Here is an 18,945-nt window from a genome sequence, read left to right as displayed (position 1 = left end):
AATCTGTCTTAAAAGCATTGATAAGCTGTGCTCTGATCCATTCATTTGTACATAACATTGTATATACTTTCACATACAATTACTGACCTGTGTTTGAAAATATGATGCTTTATTTCAGACCCACGCTGTCCATTTATCTCATGGGTTTAAATAAAGTATTCTCTGTTTTAAAGGAAAGATCAAAAGACAAAAAATAAATTAATTAAAATTAAAATTAAAAAAAAAACAATCAGTCAATCAATCAGTCAGTCATGTTTTGGGATATTGTCTTTAAGCCAATATCCAGTCTAAATATGTGTAACAAATATAACCATCTTATTTTCCCAGTAAAAAAGACAAATTTGAGGTCACATGCCAGATGGAAAAAGTTTGTATGTAGGCATGATAATTTCTTAAATTATTTTTGTTTCTCCTTTCTGGCTGGTTTCCTACACCTTTACTATAAAATGTTCCATGTAAATGTAATCCTAATTCACTTTCCTAGGGACATCCAGTTCCATAATTTAAAAGTTAGAGTTCTATATATTCAAGCTCTTAAAATCAGAACCAGAATTAGTGCTATTTAGATATATGCTTTGTTTGCTTTTAGTTACTAGGTTAAGTTTAATTTCCATTCATCTTTGGCTATCAAGAAATGAAAGCTTTTTGTGGTTTTCAAGTATGCCTGAATTTCATAAGTCTTGCAAACTTTGTTATTCCTTTCCCAGAGATAAGCTGCTAATCAAGATATTAAGCATAATTGATATGAACTAGTATTTGGTCTTCATCATTAAAGTATAAACAAGATAATTTGTGAGTAGTGAGTATATATCATACAAATTAATATAATTATTTGTGACTAAAATACAATACTTTAATGTGGTGAATAACATTAATTAGAATGTAAGTCTATATGATATAGATATTTACAACTTCTTTAAAATTATTCTTTATTAATTTCATGGAAGATATATTTCAATGACTCTACACTTGACTCTAAATTCGAGTTTAGGAATCCATTTATAACTTTCCTTCAGAGGAAATTCATGATTCCTCATGACAAGAATTTAACTATAAATCATCAACTGAAAAAAACTATAAAACTTTAAGAAAGCCTTATACAAAGCTATTCTGTTATCATAAAACCTTAATTAATAACTGCATAAAATTATTAATATTATAGCAAATTTTACAATTAATCATGCAAATGTTGAAGAAAGAGCATTAGATTTTTTATTTCATTTTGCAAACAAGGCAGCAAAAGTCTTGGCTGGGAATTATATAGTGAAAAGCACCATCAAACAAGCAGACTAAAAATAGCTTGAAGCTCTCTCAAGGTTATATCCTAATATCCTTGAAAGGAGACACTTGAAAATTGTCAGATTTTCAGAAATTGACAGTTTGTGTTATACTATTAACCTACTAAATAGATGAAAACATTTGCATTTTAAAACATTATATAAAAATAAATGTATATACTCTTGGGCTGGATTCAACATTTTCTTGGTTTAAAAAATAACAATAGTAAAACAAGAGACTTCAAAAAAATTGAACACCCTGGCTCACGTCTCTGGAAGCAGCATACAGAACGCTTTGGAAAGAGGGCCGGCAGTCCTATTTTCAAGCCCCAGTTCCACCACCTACTAATTCACTAACCGTGATCCTCACTTACCTTATCTCATGCAATGAGACTCATGCGCTCTCCAAAAGTTATTTTGGCAATAAACTGATACAGTGAATATGAAGTATAGAGCCAAGTCCATTCCAAACATTGAGACATTTTTCTAACCATGCGGCATTGGAAAATGCGTTGTTGGTGGTGGTGTTACCTTCCCTAGGGACAGATGTTTCCTGTGCCCTGAGAAATCTTTTGGTTTGAAAGTTTAAGACTCACAGAAACATGTAAACCTTAGATATCTCTCAAACTAGTTTACTTACTTTCCTGAGGTCGTATGGCACACTTTCACCTCTGATATCCATCACTTAAGAAGCATCATCTTAGTCTTTGAAACCCTACATACCTTACAGTTTTGTTCTCTCTTCCTTGGCTTTTTCTCTGAATATACTAGATAGAAGTAACTTCTCCTTCCTCTACTCCAGGCATTACATTTAATTTATATTTTTGAGCACTTATGATTATCTAGAAATATGTACTGTCTCATTTTCTCCTAACAAACATCCTAATTAAGTGAATATTATTATTAGTCTCATAACTTTCAGATGAAGAAAGTGAAGGTTATATAGATAATATTTATTGCCCAAATCACCAGTGAGAAAGTAGCTGAAAAGTGTCTGAGACGAGTCTACCAGCCTCCCATACCACTTTCCAAAATGACTTCTCCCTACTACTTTAGTCTCAGTTATGATACAGTTGCCACTATTTGTATCGATGGCTTATTCTCCTTACTAAATTGTGAGCTCCTGGAACTTCACAGTTCTTCCACTCGTTGTTATCTAAAACAAAAAGGCCAACCGGAAACCAGAGAAAGGGGGAAAAATTGCTTTTCATCTGACCTTGCTGAACTCAAGAAATACTAACATTCTCATGGGTAACATACATGGAAAGATTTCAAGACTATAAAGATTCAGAGAACTGTCTTAACTTGCAGAAGCTATGCCAAAGAAATCTGATTCTCTGGCATGTCACTATTAATGACACATGTCAGCTTTCATAGGGTCATGAGATAAATAGTAACCTGAACCACTTGCTTCCAAAGCTTTTGTTTCCTCTGAAGGCTGACATGGTATCATATGAAGTCACAGGTCCCATTACACCTGCTGCAATCAATACTGCAATTAAAGGAGACTAGCACCTGAAGGAATTGATCAAACAGATCCAAACCTGTTTTCTCCACTTTATATGAATCCAAAACAATAAAATAACAAATTAAATATATTGCACATGCACACAAAAACTGACACTTCCAGAGAGGAGTAGGTCATAAAGGTACAAATCAAAAAATAAACAAGGTTTCATACAAATTTCAAATGTTTAAGTAGCCATGTGCAAGAATAAAAATAAATAAACATTACTCCTAGTCAACAGTGTCTACTTCTTTTAGATTTTACACATTTAGTAGTTCAACACAGAACTGACATAATGCTTTGCACTTTTACAGTTTTGTCAGTAAGATTAAGATATCAATGACAAGCTAACATAACAGTTAAGATCAGCATTTCTGTTTAAAAGGAGGTCTTTGATTTGCCTGTACACATTCAATAACAATTCATTATATGTAACTATGACTTATTACTTTGTTTCTCCAAAGATAATGCCTCAATATTTTGTCCTATGAAATAAAGCAAATGATTTCACGTAATCTTAGATTTGAAGTGCATCCTAAATATCATAGAAAGTGCTTGAGTGGCTAGAGTAAAAGATCCGCAAAATATAAAGACAAAGTCAGATAAAGGTTACCCTCTAAAGCCAAAAGTTATAAAGATCATAACATTTTAGATCAGATTTAATTAAATACGTTGGACACATGTTACTTACATGTTACTTACATATGTCTTCATACTGATTGTCCCCATTAATGAATTCTATTATTACTCAGTGAGATATCTTAGTTGTAAGTGACAGAAACAACTCAAGCTTCCTTAAGAAAAAAAAAAAAAAAGAGAGAGAGAGAGGGAGAGAGATATAATGTGATGAAACGGAGGAGAGGAACCTAAACAGGACTGCAGATGAGCCTCACATAGTGTCTAGAACTGAGAAACGTAAACTATCAGCACTTTATTTCTATTCATGATTCTTCTCTTTTCATAGCTACATCCTTCTTTTTCATTCTTTGTCCTTATAGAATATTATGGTCTGATCACACCTCCTGATGTTAACTGTTAAATGGTGTCTGTAAACAAAAGTTATTTGCTATCTCATTCCCAATTCCAAAATTCCTCAAACAAAATCTGGTTGACATCCATTGTGTCATGTCCAATTCAATCTAATCATCAGTGCCTGGGAGGCAATGTCACACACCATTGTATGGCTACCATGACTTACTTGTGACAAATAGAGGTAATAGTATTATAAGCTTGAAAGATAACTGAAACCGTACTATTGCATGTGACCATCCACAGTAGTAACATATCCAAATATCCAAAGCATTCTACACCATTCAGTCAAAGGGACCAAACGCACCTAAGTTTCCTGGAAAACTATAAACCTCTGCTCTTTTCTGTTTTTTTCAAAACAGGAAAATCATGGCTTGTATGGAGCATAGAAAATAAGTTACATAATAAAAATGAGTCCAGCTACCTAGCTTGTCTCAGAGACAATGGTTCTCATGAATAATTAAGTAGCTAAACAGGTTTGCTCTATAGTATAATGTGGGTAATTCTAAACCATCTGATTAAACATTCCTTAAGACTCCCAGCTATCTTTCCTCTACTTTTATGAACACCCACAGTTACATAACTTACAAGTTCAGTTTCTTTGGTAGCTATATGTAAGAAAAGATTGACTTGGATCATAGACACAAGGTTTCTCATCACTAGCAAAATATAATCCCCAATCCAAATAAAAGGCCATCTAGTGTACAAATAAGTTATAACTAGTCTATCATGAGCCAATGTTTTAAAATTGATCACCCTTGAATGAACCAGGCCTTAAACCATTATTTTTTGTTTTGTTTTTTTAATGTAAAAGAATATGTTCAATCACAGAAAAAGGAATGCACATTCTCAAGATCAAAGAACTGCCTCTTATCTAACCAATCCAGATAGATCATGATGACTTAACATTTACTGAAGTTGGAAAAATTACTATCATAATGACAAACTCTCCCAAAAAACCCTAGATTTTAATAGCTTGTTTAATATCAATTAAGATAACATATTCCAAGAGGTAAGTGAGTCTAATATTTATTGACAAGATATCTAAGGGATAATTCTTATAGTAAGGAGCTCATACAAATAAGATACCAAGTGTGTGTTATAATGAAAGCTCTATGGGATTAAAAATGACTAACTCAAAATTGCACCACACCTACTTGAAATGTTAATAAATTGCTTTTGAAAAAATAATTACTTTCCAACTATACAAGTGCATGTACATTATATAGAATCTACTTTTGAGCAGCTGAAGAAGAAAGATGTAAGTTATGATTGAAATGGTAGTTCTAATTTATTCTCTTCAATAATGTTGAGATATGATTTTAAGATGATTAATGATGATTATAAGCAACGAATTTAAAAGGTCATCAGGTGAAAAAGCCAATTGAGGAACTTCAGAATTCTTTACGTTAGTGGTTTCCAATTGTCTTTTAGTTGTAGAACATTTTTTAAAGTACATGTAAAACTTATGTAATCAAAGTATATTCTGGCTAATAGGAATGGATGAGAAGCATAGGACTACTCTATCAAACCCCTGTTTTTCCCTGCATACTTACTTTCAGTTACCTCCTTAAAACTCTGAAGCGCTGTGGAATTATTTATAAACCACTGTTTAAATTCATATTTCTTACTATGGTCTCCATTATTTTTCACAACAAATTCCAAACACATCAATACCAAAGTAATACAAGTACAGTGGTTGCATTCTACTATCTGGAGCACTTTGTTCCTAAATTGCATTTTGATTCATTATAATTTAGTTTCCTCAGCTGGGATGATTTATAGCTATCCAATAAGTGCCATGTTTTGTGTACTTTCTACCATCATGAGCAGTCATGTCTAGGCCAAAACTTATTTTTCTTCATTTGGAAATGAAAAGAGTGTCCACATAGATTGAGGAAGATAACGGTCACTTACCATAAAGCCTGTTTATTGTTTCTTTTTCCTGAAATACATTTTCACCTTTCAGGATGTCCCACAAAACATCTCTGATTTCTTCAGTTTTTTTACAACCAAATGATAACATTTGAGGCCACAACATTATGACATTTTCTTCAGCATTATAGCTGTGCTGTGTTCTTTCTTGTTCTCTGCTGGGAAATTAACATTAGCAAACAAGACAGTAATGACACATTTTATTATAGTTACTGACTTAGGTAAATTCTTATTAATAATAATCATAAATATTCCCACAAAATTCAGTTATGATCATCATGTTTATTTACTAATCATTGATAATGTGTAGAATTTGACTGCATGATCCTCCAGATGAACTGTGCGGGTAATGATAAATATGCTAGAAGAGGAAAGATAAAGGAGAAGGAAGAGAAACAGAAAGTGCTAATTAGACTGTATTTTATTTCTTTTAAAAATATATTATTATAGAATAAGAAGACAAGCCCAGGAGAAAAAGAAAATATTTGCAAAAGACACATCTGATAAAGGACTGTCATCCAAAATATGGACAAAACCCAGTAATAAAACAAACTGATTAAGAAATGTGCCAAAGAACTTCACAGATATCTCATTGAGGAGGTTATACAAGTGGTAAATAAACATGTGAAAATGTGCTGCACATCATATGACATCAGGGAATTGCAAATTAAAATAATAAGATACCATTATACATCTATTAGAATGACCAAAATCCGGAATACTGAGAAGATTAAATGCTGACAAAATTTGGAGCAACAGGAGACCTCATTCATTGCTAGTGAGAATGTAAGACTGTACAACAATTCTGGCAGGCAGTTTGGCAGTTTCTTAGAAAATTAAACACATTCTTACTATGATCCAGTAATCACTCTCCTTGGTATTTACCCAAATGAGTTGAAAAGTTATGTTCACACAAAAACCTGCACACAAATGTTTATGTCAGCTCTATTCATAATTGCCAAATCTTGGAAGCAACCAAGATGTCTTCCAGTAGACAAATGGGTAAACTATATCTAAACAATGAAATATTATTTAGCATTTAAAAAAGGAGCTATCAAGCCATTAAGCACATAAAAGAAACTTAAATGCGTGTTACTAAATGAAAGATGACAATCTGAAAAAGCTATGCCCTATGTGACTCCAAGTATATGACATTTTGGGAAAGGTAAAACTATGGAGACAGTATTGTAAAATATTGTCTCAGACTGCCAGAGGCTAGGGGAAGGGAGGGATAACCAAGCAGAACACTGGGATTTTTCAGGCAGTGAAACTACCCTGTATGATACAATGGTGGATAGATGTCATTATACATTCATCAAAAATCATGGAACGTTCACCCCCTGGAGTGAGCCCCAATATAAAACTAGGCACTTTGAGTGAGAATATTGTATCACTGTAGTTTCATCCATTGTAATAAATGTACCACTGTGGTGAGGGGTGTCAACAGCGGGGAAAGTAGCACACGTATGGGGACAGGAGTAGATAAGGACCTTTAGTATGTCTCTGCTCAACTTTGCTGAGAACCGAAAACTTCTCTAAAAGGTAAAATTGATTATTATGTAAACTTACTTGTCCTATATACCTCACAGGTCTGTTGTGTGAGGCAGAGTCTGATGAATTTGAAAATACTTCACATAAGTAACTCCACTCTGGTCTTCAAGTTTAAGCTCTGTGTCCTAGATTATCCAAACTATACACAGTCAAAACCCATCTACTCATGTTTCTTGAAAACTTTTCCTTTCACCTGCCTTATCTAGCAGAGTTTATAGTGCTTCCATCATCCTAGAAGCCAAGAAGGAAAGTAGAGAACCATTCTTAATACTGTATTATTCTTGTCCTGAATATACAAATATTGACTACATTTTATCTTTTAAATTTCACATGAACGTATCTTCTCCTCTTCCTAATCCCCAAATTGCTGCCTGGGGTACATATTAGCATCACTTGGGGAAACTTTTAAAGCTTCTGATACCTGGCATCACCCCAGATCAATTAGAGCAGAATTGCTTGGGATGGAACCCAGGTATCGATAGTTTTTAAAGCTCTCAGATGATTCTAATGTGCAGCCAGGGTTTTAATCCACAGATTTGGACCTTAATGATCTAGAGACCGGATAACTGCATCATCATGATCCTAATTGATAGCCCTGATTTCAGGACTCTTCCTGTCAAATGTTAAATCCATCACCCAGAGCCTGCTCTTAAAACACTCCCTATTTCTTAAAATATTTTTATTTTTATGCACTTCAGGATAGAGACCAGGGGACTCTTGACTCCTTGACAGGGGACATACGGATCTGCATGATCTGGCTTCCAAATTCTGCTGTCTCACAGCCTCATTTTCCACATTAAGTGCTTTGTATTTGATAATCCCGCAACACGAATTTGCTTACACTTCTCTGCACACATCATGGCGGCTTACCTCACTGTCTTGTTCATGCTATTGTCATTTCTTCATTTCATTTAGTTATTGGCCTCTCATTATTTAAGATTCATCTCAGAAGTTCTCCTCATCGCTAGGATGAATGTATACCTTTCATCTAGGCTGTGATAGAATTTGCATGCCTTTTTTCATTTGTCCATACCCTTCATGGATTGTAATTCTTTTTGCATGATTCCCTTTACTAGTCTGTGTGCAACCTGAGGAAAGGAACGTGTCCTATCAATGTTTGTATCTACACCTGAGGAGACAGCTCATTGTTTGTTATATGAATGGGTAAATCATGACATCATCAGTGCAAGCAAAGTGACTGCGTATCTTTCTCCTCATGTTGGGAACGTAGTTATCAAAAAACAAAATTTTAGTTTTAACAGGATGGAGAATGAGTGTTAACCAGAGAGTTCACAATTATTACATGAGGAAAAGTGGTAATTTTTGTTATTACTCCTAATCTACTTTATTGTACAAGTCTTGAAAGATGATTCTAAAGGAAGATTTCAGGTGATTGCTTATGAATTTATTTCCATTCGCATAAGATGCTTAGAGAGCAAGGAAGATTTTGCAGTACTATCATGTAGCCGAAGGTGTCTGCCTACCTAGATAATCTTAACCCCAGTTGTTATTGAAATGAAAATGGTGATTATCGACAGATGTTCAATGTGAATCAATAATAGAGGAAGTTATCCCCCAGGAGTCCTCTGACCATAAATCTGGACTTAAAAATAGTTATGTGGTGATCCTCATGTTGACTCAGACCTTTGTTAAAAATTATGTGTATTTTTTTCATTTCTAGTAATTAGTAATTAAACTAGTCAGCACCACTCCCTAAATACTACATTTCCCAGCTCTTCTCAATATCCTCCCCGTGCTCTGCTTATTCCTTTGGGCCTAGTCACTCTCCTAAGCCAAGGGTTATGCCCACTTTAATATTTCTTTTTTAACTCAATCATTTCCCAGGAGTTGTGTTCCTGCCACTGTACACCTAAGATGTGCTCCCAGTCCCTTTAGATTCCTGAGTTTATGTTCCTTTTCCTGATTCTTGGTCCTTGAAACTAAGCCAATTGCTTGACCTAAATGATTGAGTATCTACACTCTTAGTTTCAACCTCTTTCCATCTGATTTCCTCGCTAAAAGCTATTTCTCTATGTTTGATCCAAGTCCCAAACTCACATCCCTGACTTTCTTCCCTTAGATTAAAAACCTTTAATATGGACACTTGCTCAGAGTTCCAGCTTCCCGTTTAAACCCGAAGTCAAAATTCAATGCATTGTAATACATCCGATCCCTACTAAGTCTGATATTACTTTAGAAAATGCAGTTTAGAATCCGTTTTGTTATTATACTTGGAGTTTGGGACCTGGGGTCTCAGGTCTCAAAGACACATCTCACCCAAACTCTAGACAGGTAAAACCTAAACCTCAAACATGATACATATTAATGAATACATGGGGCACTGCCACAGTGTCAGAATATCAAGTGGTAATTCAGTCAGGCTTCCAACTAGGAAGGGGGAAAATAATGAATGAAAGATGTGAATAAATACCATAGCATACATCTATAACATTTCAACAGGTATCACTCTTGCAAAGGTTTTGTTTAGACTCTAAGGCACCGGTACTTTCACTGTCAGATTTCCAAAACTTACCTCTCACTTCATTTTGTAACTAATAATAGTAGTAGTAGTATTAGATTATCAAAACGATATGTCCCACAGGCTTCTAACTCTTCCAAACCTGCTTCTAGTCTCAAACTATACCTAGACACTAAACGTGTCAATGACACTTGCTGTCTTTGAGGATTTCATAAGGCAGAAAACAAATTACACACACACACACAGACACGCAAGACTGAATAAAAACTTTAGAGTGATTACTATCTCAGCTAAGTACAGCCAAACAAAGGGAGAAAATGAATCTTAAAAAATGATGCAGGCAAAGGGAGATATAAAAGCTTCCCAAGAGGGGAAACCAAGGTCAAAAGTATATGTAATAGGAAATTGCTTTCTTTCACAACATACAAATTTTACTTTTCTCAGGAAAAACCTAACTGGGAAGTGTGGCATGGAAGGAGGAGGAGGTAAAAGCATGAGCAAAAGACAGAAAAGCAAATATGACATCCATTTGTTCATTGCCCGTATCCCATAAAAATTATGTTTGAGGGGCGCCTGGGTGGCTTGGTGGGTTAAAGCCTCTGCCTTCAGCTCAGGTCATGATCCCACGGTCCTGGGATTGAGCCCCGCATCGGGCTCCCTGCTCAGCGGGGAACCTGCTTCCTCCTCTCTCTCTGCCTGCCTCTCTGCCTACTTGTGATCTCTGTATGTCAAATAAATAAACAAAATCTTTAAAAAAAAAATTATGTTCGAAGTCATGTGAACCTATAGCACCTGTAAACTCATTTGATTCATCTTTGATACTTCAAAATTTGATCCTGTTTAGCAAGTTTAGTTGGTCCTGTTTATATTATAGATTGAAATAATAATTTGGCCCACATTTATGGTCTTGTCAGTTATTCATTTGATTGATTTCTCCCTTTTGCATTCCAGGAGGCTGAGGGGGAGAAAATTCAGAGTGATAATGAACCACTTTTCTCCCCTCAGCAATAAAGTTAAACTACCTAAGGTGAGGTGTCATTTCAACAATATTTACCGATTTTGTTTACTTATCAAGTAGAGCAAAAGCCAAGCCTACCAGTAATTACTGCTTTAATGAATTATTTTGATTGCTTATTTCAGAAAGGCTCTCTGTTTTACATTAAATCCTTCTCAATTATTGAAATGCTGATTTAAATTCCCTAACACAGACTTGTGGACTTTCCTTAAATCATCCTCACTGCTTTCTAATAGTATGTGTTTATCTAGCAGAGGCATGAATACTTGCCTGGTCTCCATGTAATTATTTAAACCACTCAAGTAAATGTAAAATTACTCTCTTCTGTTTAAATTACATATTATAAAACTTTAACTGAAAATCAGCTGTGAGAATACCCATTCTTTGTTATTAGTAACATTTTGATTTTTTAATTGTTTAAAAGTTATCATTGTTGGGGCACCTGGGTGGCTCAGTGGGTTAAAGCCTCTGCCTTCGGCTCAGGTCATGATCCCAGAGTCCTGGGATCGAGTCCCGCATCGGGCTCTCTGCTCAGCAGGGAGCCTGCTTCCCCCTCTCTCTGCCTGCCTCTCTGCCTACTTGTGATCTCTCTCTCTGTCAAATGAATAAATAAAATCTTTAAAAAAAAAAAAAAAGTTGTCATTGTTAGTGAGAAATATAAAGCCTGGCTTCTCAAGAATTAAGCAACACCCATAACAAATATTCAAAATAATCATCAGTTCACCAAGCATTTGTTAAATACAGGACCTTATAACCAGAAGTGTATTCATTTTAAATAACACTTTTTTCTGACATAAAAGGCTGAATATGGGTGCTTACTTTAGGAAATCTAAGAGACAACAAATAGGACTGTAAACATCACCTATAATCTCACAACAGCAATATAATTTTTAATATTTTTAATATTTTGATGTCTATGTTCCCATTCCATTTCTCAATGAACATACATTTGTATGCATCTGTCTTCAGTCTTAGAAATAAAACTGGAGTCAGGTTTAAAATATTGTTTTACGTTCTGCTTTTGTTCACTTAGTATCATATCCTAAAATTATAGAGTCAAGAGCAAGCCTATCATGCTTGAAGATCATTATCAACCCCTAACATGTGTTAAGAGTGAGCCCTGCCTGAGGGAGACAAACCATAAGTGACTCTTAATCTCACAAAACAAACTGAGGGTTGCTGGAGGGAGGGGGGTCAGGAAAGGGTGGTTGGGTTATGGACATTGGGGAGGGTATGTGCTATGGCGAGTGCTGTGAAGTGAGTACACCTGGCGATTCAAGACCTGTACCCCTGGGGATAAAAATACATTATATGTTTATAAAAAAATTGTTTTTAAATTAATAAATAAATAAATAAATAAAAATAAAGTTCTGAAGGAAAAAAAAAGAGTGAGCCCTTAGCATTTAAATACTCAAAAAATCTACCATACTCCTTAGAAATATCAGCCTCCATCTGCCAGGTCAGCAAAGAATTCTAGGCTTTCAGAATAAGACCACCTCTAGACTGGCTTCTGTAACATCTTCTACAGAAGTAAAAAAAGGGTTCTTGGTCACTGTCCTCTATTGCTGAATCCCTCACATGGCCTCCTTATTTGCCTTAAGACCACCAGTATGAGTTCCATTATTCCTTTCTTTCCTTTATCTATTTGCCACAAAAGGAGATTCCCAGATCACCACCTCTCCCAACCCTGTATCTCCTTTCTATTTTCCAGATGGCACCATACATACTCTATGCTCTTCCTAGTTCCTATCACTCCCCCATTTACAAAACCTGCCCACTGTCCCTTCAGGTACTCACCATCCATCAACAGTAAAATCTTCTATAAACCTAAAATGTTTTCTGATCCCTTCTTTTGGGACCAGGGAGTACATCGTCTCAGTGTCTCTCTAAAATAAATAAATAAATAAATAAATAAATAAATAAATAAATAATCTTTTAAAAAATTATTTGCTAAGGTATTTCAGATCACACCAGCTTTGTGAACTGGGTCCTCCCACTATCATGAGGGTAAGTTCGTGTCTATAAACATTTAAATATGGTTTGAATTTTCCTTCCATATAGCACCAAGGTTTAGAAAGCCAAGTCTCCTTGAGCCTTTCTGCATATCAGGTTTACTACTCACTCACTCTTATTCTAGAATCTCCTGTATGATTTCCTACTTTGGCTACAAAGCCACCAAAACAGAAGGTCAAATGCCACCAGAATTTGAAGGATATACTGAGAACAAAAACCAGCAATGGTGAAGTTTTATAAATTATGCCAAACCTTGCCATGCCTTGTGTATATGTATAAATAATATATAAAAATATATAATATATAAACATATAAATTATGCCACGCCTTGAGTCTCTTCTTTTTTTAAATCATTTATTTTTTTTTTATTTAGAAATGAATTTTTTTTATTTCATTTAGAAAGCTGACACCAGCTTTTGTATTGCTATGAGTCTTTCTGAGTATTTTAAGGAGAAGTTGGTAGAAAGCATATTTGTCACAGCGTATCTGCAGAAATGTAGATTTACTCTGCAGATATATAATCCCATATATTCAAACCATGTCATGGCTCAGTTTGTTTGTTTTTTTAACCTCCAACAATGATGCACTCAGCCAGAGTAGTAATCTGTTTCTGGAGTCCCCAAAGATCACTCACATATTGAATGACATGCTAGAAAGACTCACAGGACTCAGGCATATAGCTCTGTGAGGTAGAAGTTAGAATCTAGGTATGCCCAGTGGAAGGAACACCTTGGGGCAGAGCCCCAAGTCCTTGAAGGGGAATGATAGAGACAGTAGCTGGAGGCAAGGACAGTGATAAATAAGCTACACATTATAAGCTGGGGAGCTCAACGTCCTAATCTCGTGGATTCCAACCCCTTGGGACTGGCAGACCGAAGAGCCATGAGGGCAGAACATTCACTCTCCTCTTCCACCTCTGTCCTAGGGTAACTCCTAGATTCATGATAACGCATTTGCATTAGGCACAGTGCCTGCATTCAGAAAGACTGCCAGGGCAGTTCCACAGTTCAGTACAAACCTTGAAGGGTCAAAAACTCCCCCTTCCAACCTGTACCTCCTACAGGTTTTCTAAACGATAGGAATCAGCCTCCATTAGGGACCACCCCACTGTATCTCACTGCTCCTCCCAGCCCAGAGACAACCAATTATATTCAATCCCAAAACAACCTAGGGCTTGGTTCCACCATGTGCAACCTGCCTGCTCTCCCACCTTGAGAGTGTGCTTTCACATTAATAAACTTTGTGCTTGCTGCTTTCCTTCTGGCCATCTTTATTATGAGTGTGGATCCACAGGTAAATCTGGTGGGGGATCCAAGGATGGAGATCTCCAATCACACAACACAGACACTCCCTCATTCTTAACAGCTGTACTAATGGAAAATATTTATTATGAAAATATAACAAAGATCACAGTCAGATGAGAAAAAGACATTAGGTAAAGACAAGAGAAATCTGTGGGAATCTCCCTATCATCTCCCTCCTCCTTAGTGTCAGAGGTGACACACAGCATCTTCTTCTTTTAGGAGAAAAAAAAGTAAGAACATGTATAAGTAATATTTCCAAAATAGCCCATTTTAAACTCAGAGTTTAGAGGTTTCATTGAGTACTAGTCACATAGGCATTCTCTGGCTAGCAATATGGAAATACCAGACTCACGGAAAGCAAATGTCACTATAAATCACATTGTTTGTACAAAGTCGAGGCCCAGCAAAATCACCATATCAGTTACAAATGTTTCAGAAGTCAAGTTCTCAGAACCCAGCCAATGGCCAAGCTTCCAAACAAGTCTTCTAAAGACAATAGCCTCAAGTCTAATGTTTTAACTCTTTTTTGTACATAATACACAAAAAAATCTTTTGACACTCAAATCCTTTGATCTGGATTTATTTTTGTTGATGCCACCAAGAGAAATTTTATGGGAATCACTTATGATTGGTTAGTGATTATAAAAACTGATTTCTGACTAAAATATATATTTTAAAATATGCCTATGTTGACTTAGCCAACAAAACCAAATTGTATGATTTATCTACTCCAGTAATTGCTATTTTCATTTCTGCATATTAAGAAATCTGACTTGCTATTTCCAAGGCCTCTATTCTATGTGTTATTCTGAATAAACATTTAATTTGATTATCATTTTTAATCAAATTACTGCATTAGGTGACCCAAAATGTTTTAAATTAAACAGTATTACTACGGGTTACCTGAAGAAAAAATTGTATTATGAATGGATTTGAAAAGGAAATATAAAGCCAGTGATCCATGACATAATCCATTTTGTAGAAGTTCCAAACCCTGATATTCACAAATATGAGTATGGGCTAATAATTGTTTCTTATTCATCAAATTTTTTTTCTCCATGCATGTTTTGTTAAATAAATAATTAGCACTCAAAGTTTCAACAGAGCTCTGGAAACTACTTGTCTGGGAGATCAAAAATTGGTCTCACATGACTTTTGGATATATTAAGATATAATAGCACTGCCACTAACACTTACAAGACTAGTGACATTTAAAGATTCCTCATAGAAACAGAAGAAATGGAGATAATCACGATTTATTTTACTCACACAATTGATTTTATTATAATTAAATTCGCTGTAAAATTAAAAGAAGAAAATTCCTTATTTAGTGCAAGAAGAACCAAGGTCATCTGAGGTGATGTGCTTTTGCAGACGATCAGGAAGCAAATCTGTTTTATCTTTCCTCTCACACACACTGTGTTTTGGCTGTGTGATAATTCATGAAAAGCGAAGACAAGTACAGAATTTTAGAGTCAAATAAGATTTTCTCTTTGAATTGTGAAATTATAATTGGCCAATCTCTAGCAGCTGCCTCTTAGAATTTGTATTTTCCAAATGTTAGTAGGCCCCAAGTTAGCAATAAATATGAACATTAAGTGGAAATCTTTTGTTTTGTTTTATCAGGGCACACATAGAATTTTTGCTTTTACAGTATATTCTCATCATTCTCCAAACTAATAGTCTATGCCATATGTTATATGGTAAGCATTCTTCTGCTAACTAGACTTTAAAGCAGTTAGTGATTATTTCGGATATCAAAAACTAGTTCTTATAAAACAGAGACTTTCATCAAAGCAGTGATGTTACTTAAAATATGTGTTTCCTGTGTCGGTATTTTATCCAAGGTTTATTTCTCTCCCCCTCCCTCCCTCTGTGTGTGTGTGTGTGTGTGTGTGTGTGTGTGTATTTGTATCTGAACCATTCAAAGACATGGACAGAAAGAATGTTCCTATGTAGATTTTTTTTAATGTAGTGATTATTGTCTCAACTGGAGCCCAGATGTAATTATTTTTTTCCTAAGCCTTTCTGTGGTATTGCCTAAACTACCATCAAAAAATATTACTTCGACCATAACAAGGCTCTCCAGAAAATCCCTATTTGTTACAGTAAAAACATTCATATATAAAACACAAAAATAAAACCAATTTTGTTCCAAGTATATGTTTACTTAGGAATTAAAGAAAAAAGAAAACTTCATAAGGGACATTCCACATATGTGAAAGGATCATGACATTGCATTTATGAACAGAATGAAAGTATAATGTAGAAATTAAATTGGGTTTCCTTTTTGAATTAACATCCTAATTTCTGCCTTGAATGGCCAACTAAACTTGGCACCATGGACACTTTCCTCACTTCTTAAAATTTTTAACTGTATTTAAAACAGATCACATCCACCTCCTCTGCATCCACATGCTAACTAGTCAATGGAAATCGAAACACAACCAAAATAGGCACTTCACGCTGCTGCCAAGAGGAAAAGGTTCAGGGCAAAAGGTGTAATTAAAAGTATGACTAAGCAGACAGTCACATTGAAGAAACGTCTCGCAAAAAAAAAAAAAAAAAAAAAAAAAAAAAAAAAAAAAAAAAGAGGGGAAAATGGAAAACGGAAACAAGTATCCCGCAAATATAATATTGCCATCTCGGATTGAATCATTTGAGCTCTAGAATCTCAGCTTTCTGGTATAGGACTCAGTTGCTATAGAAACTTACAACTGGGAGCTAAATAAAGTAATTTCTATGCTAGTGTTGGTGTCTATAACTTCAGCACCTGATGCTAACCAAATTGTGCTCAATAAACAAATTTAAACTTTAAAAGCCTGCAATGCGATCACAATGCTTTCTATACAACTGATTAATCTCAATTGATCTTGGCTCAGAGCAAAAGAACGTAAGAAATCTCAGAAACAGAAAAAGACTACTTAAGGCCAATATGCCTGCATCCTTTGTTTTTCTTATCTGATTTCCTACCTTATCCCCATACCTCTTCCCTGACTTAGTTTTAAAATAAAAAGTCAGCAAGCTCACTCTTCAACTCATCGATAATCCTGCTCTCCCTGATCCTTTTAGACAATTTATTCTATATTAAACCACTCCCTCTTGGCCTCCCCCTTTTCATTTATCCTACTCTAAACCTAAAGAACAAAGAAATCAGGCAGCCCAATAGATACTTAGTCCTTAATCCTCCTGACTGGGCCTGTTATTGCTGCACATTTGATTGTAAGATTATTCACTATTTGGCAAGAAATCAAAAACCCGAAGTAGCCCCTTGATGCCCCTGTTTGTGTGGGCATGTCAGACCCTTACCCATTATGTCACAAAGCAGTGGGTTAGGCTTTGGTCATACTCTGTTAGGAAGAGAAATGAGACTGCAGGGCCTAAATATATATGTTTGCATCTTTTTCCAGCACCACTTTAGAAAGAAACAATGTTGGCATATACTGTATGGACCCTTTGTATTTCTCCAGCGGGGAGGCCACATATTCCAGGCCAATGTTACTGTGGTGATTTAAAGTATAAGAAAATCATCTGAATACATTACCTTGTTAAAGTACATGACTGTTTTGCTACAAGTAACAAATACATATATTTGCAAATTTGTTTACCCTCATTCAGAAATGTATAGTGATAAGCATTTGAGGGTGCAATTTTCTGTTATAATATTGCATTTGTTTCACATTTTACCAAGATCTTCGCTTCAGTGCCAGTGTATACTCTGGAGACTTACATGAGGCTATGATCTGGGATCTCAAAGCCAAGATCCGCCCAGGGCAGAGTATTTTACACAAATAGGAAAGGTGCATTGCCTAATTATGGAAAAAATAGGTCAGATGACACATTTTTCCAGAACTAATTATTTATATTTCTATCTCCTGGCATTATTACCTACAGAAAAAAATGAATAAAAGAAAGAATGAGAGAAAGAGAAACAAAAAGAAAGGGCAAAGTTTATCCAAGTTCCACAAAATTGAGTTTTTAAAAAAATCTTTACTTTGAAATGAAGATGCAATCTTTAGGAGGTAATATTTTCTTTTAATTATCAAGATACTCACAAACACCGGGGGAGAATTTGAAACACCAAAATAAGAACTGATAATATGAGCTCACCATGCATTCATAAACCTCTCCCTGTGGGTTCCTCTGGATTCTAACTGCTACCTTGGCTTTTGTCCAATGAGCTCTTAAAAGGAAAAGGGAAATGCTGGAGGGTTAAACCTAAGGATTGACCTGCTACTACCACTCAGTGTTTGACCAAAATTCTCATTAGGAAACAACATGGACTAGTTTTTAGCTGCAAAAAAGGCACCCAAGAGAATAACAGAAATATATTAGGTTAACTGTCGGTGCTGCCTGTATACCAAAACAAAACATTCTGGGAGAGATATGAGCTATGTCAGAAACAGAGTCAGCTAACAACTGTCAGCTGGGATTGTTGAATAGCATTTAAATGCACTGAGCAGCATTTGGGAGCAGGTGACTTCCAAGAAGGATGGGGAAATGAAATTTTGTTAGCTGTGGGAATAGAGAAAGAATGGAACTTGGGAACTCTTTTTTTTTTTTTTTTTTTTTTTTAGTGTTTGAGAGAATGTATTTCGTTTTTTCCTGTCTGTAAAACCGGGACCCTTGCAAATTTGCATGGAAGTGAATAATAGGTTGTATCCTCACACAGTGCACAGCATTTAATAGGCAATTTACGAATATTTGTTTTATGCAAGAAGGAAAGGAAGAAGGAAGCAAATGAGGGAAGAAGAAAGGAGGGAGAATCAAGCCTGAATTAACTCTCACTGAGAAAAAGAACTGGGATCAGAAGTGAGTTCGGATGAGGCTGAGTA

General features: G+C 35.3%; 1 long non-coding RNA gene across 3 annotated transcripts in view; it reads right to left on the bottom strand.

The window, feature by feature from the left end:
- The window catches only part of LOC308356172, a 164,977-nt gene that overhangs the window by 9,652 nt on the left and 136,380 nt on the right, over positions 1–18,945 (bottom strand). For all 3 annotated transcript variants that reach the window (XR_013968054.1, XR_013968055.1, XR_013968056.1), the window contains 3 exons: positions 5,731–5,906; positions 3,476–3,578; positions 88–162 (listed from right to left, as the gene is read on the bottom strand). This is a non-coding gene — a long non-coding RNA (uncharacterized lncRNA). The remainder of the gene's footprint in view (positions 1–87; positions 163–3,475; positions 3,579–5,730; positions 5,907–18,945) is intronic.

This window comes from Martes martes (assembly GCF_963455335.1).
Source record: "Martes martes genome assembly, chromosome: 1".
NCBI lineage: Eukaryota > Metazoa > Chordata > Mammalia > Carnivora > Mustelidae > Martes > Martes martes.
Note: the sequence above shows the minus strand (reverse complement) of the source record. Positions and strands in the feature narration are given on the sequence as shown.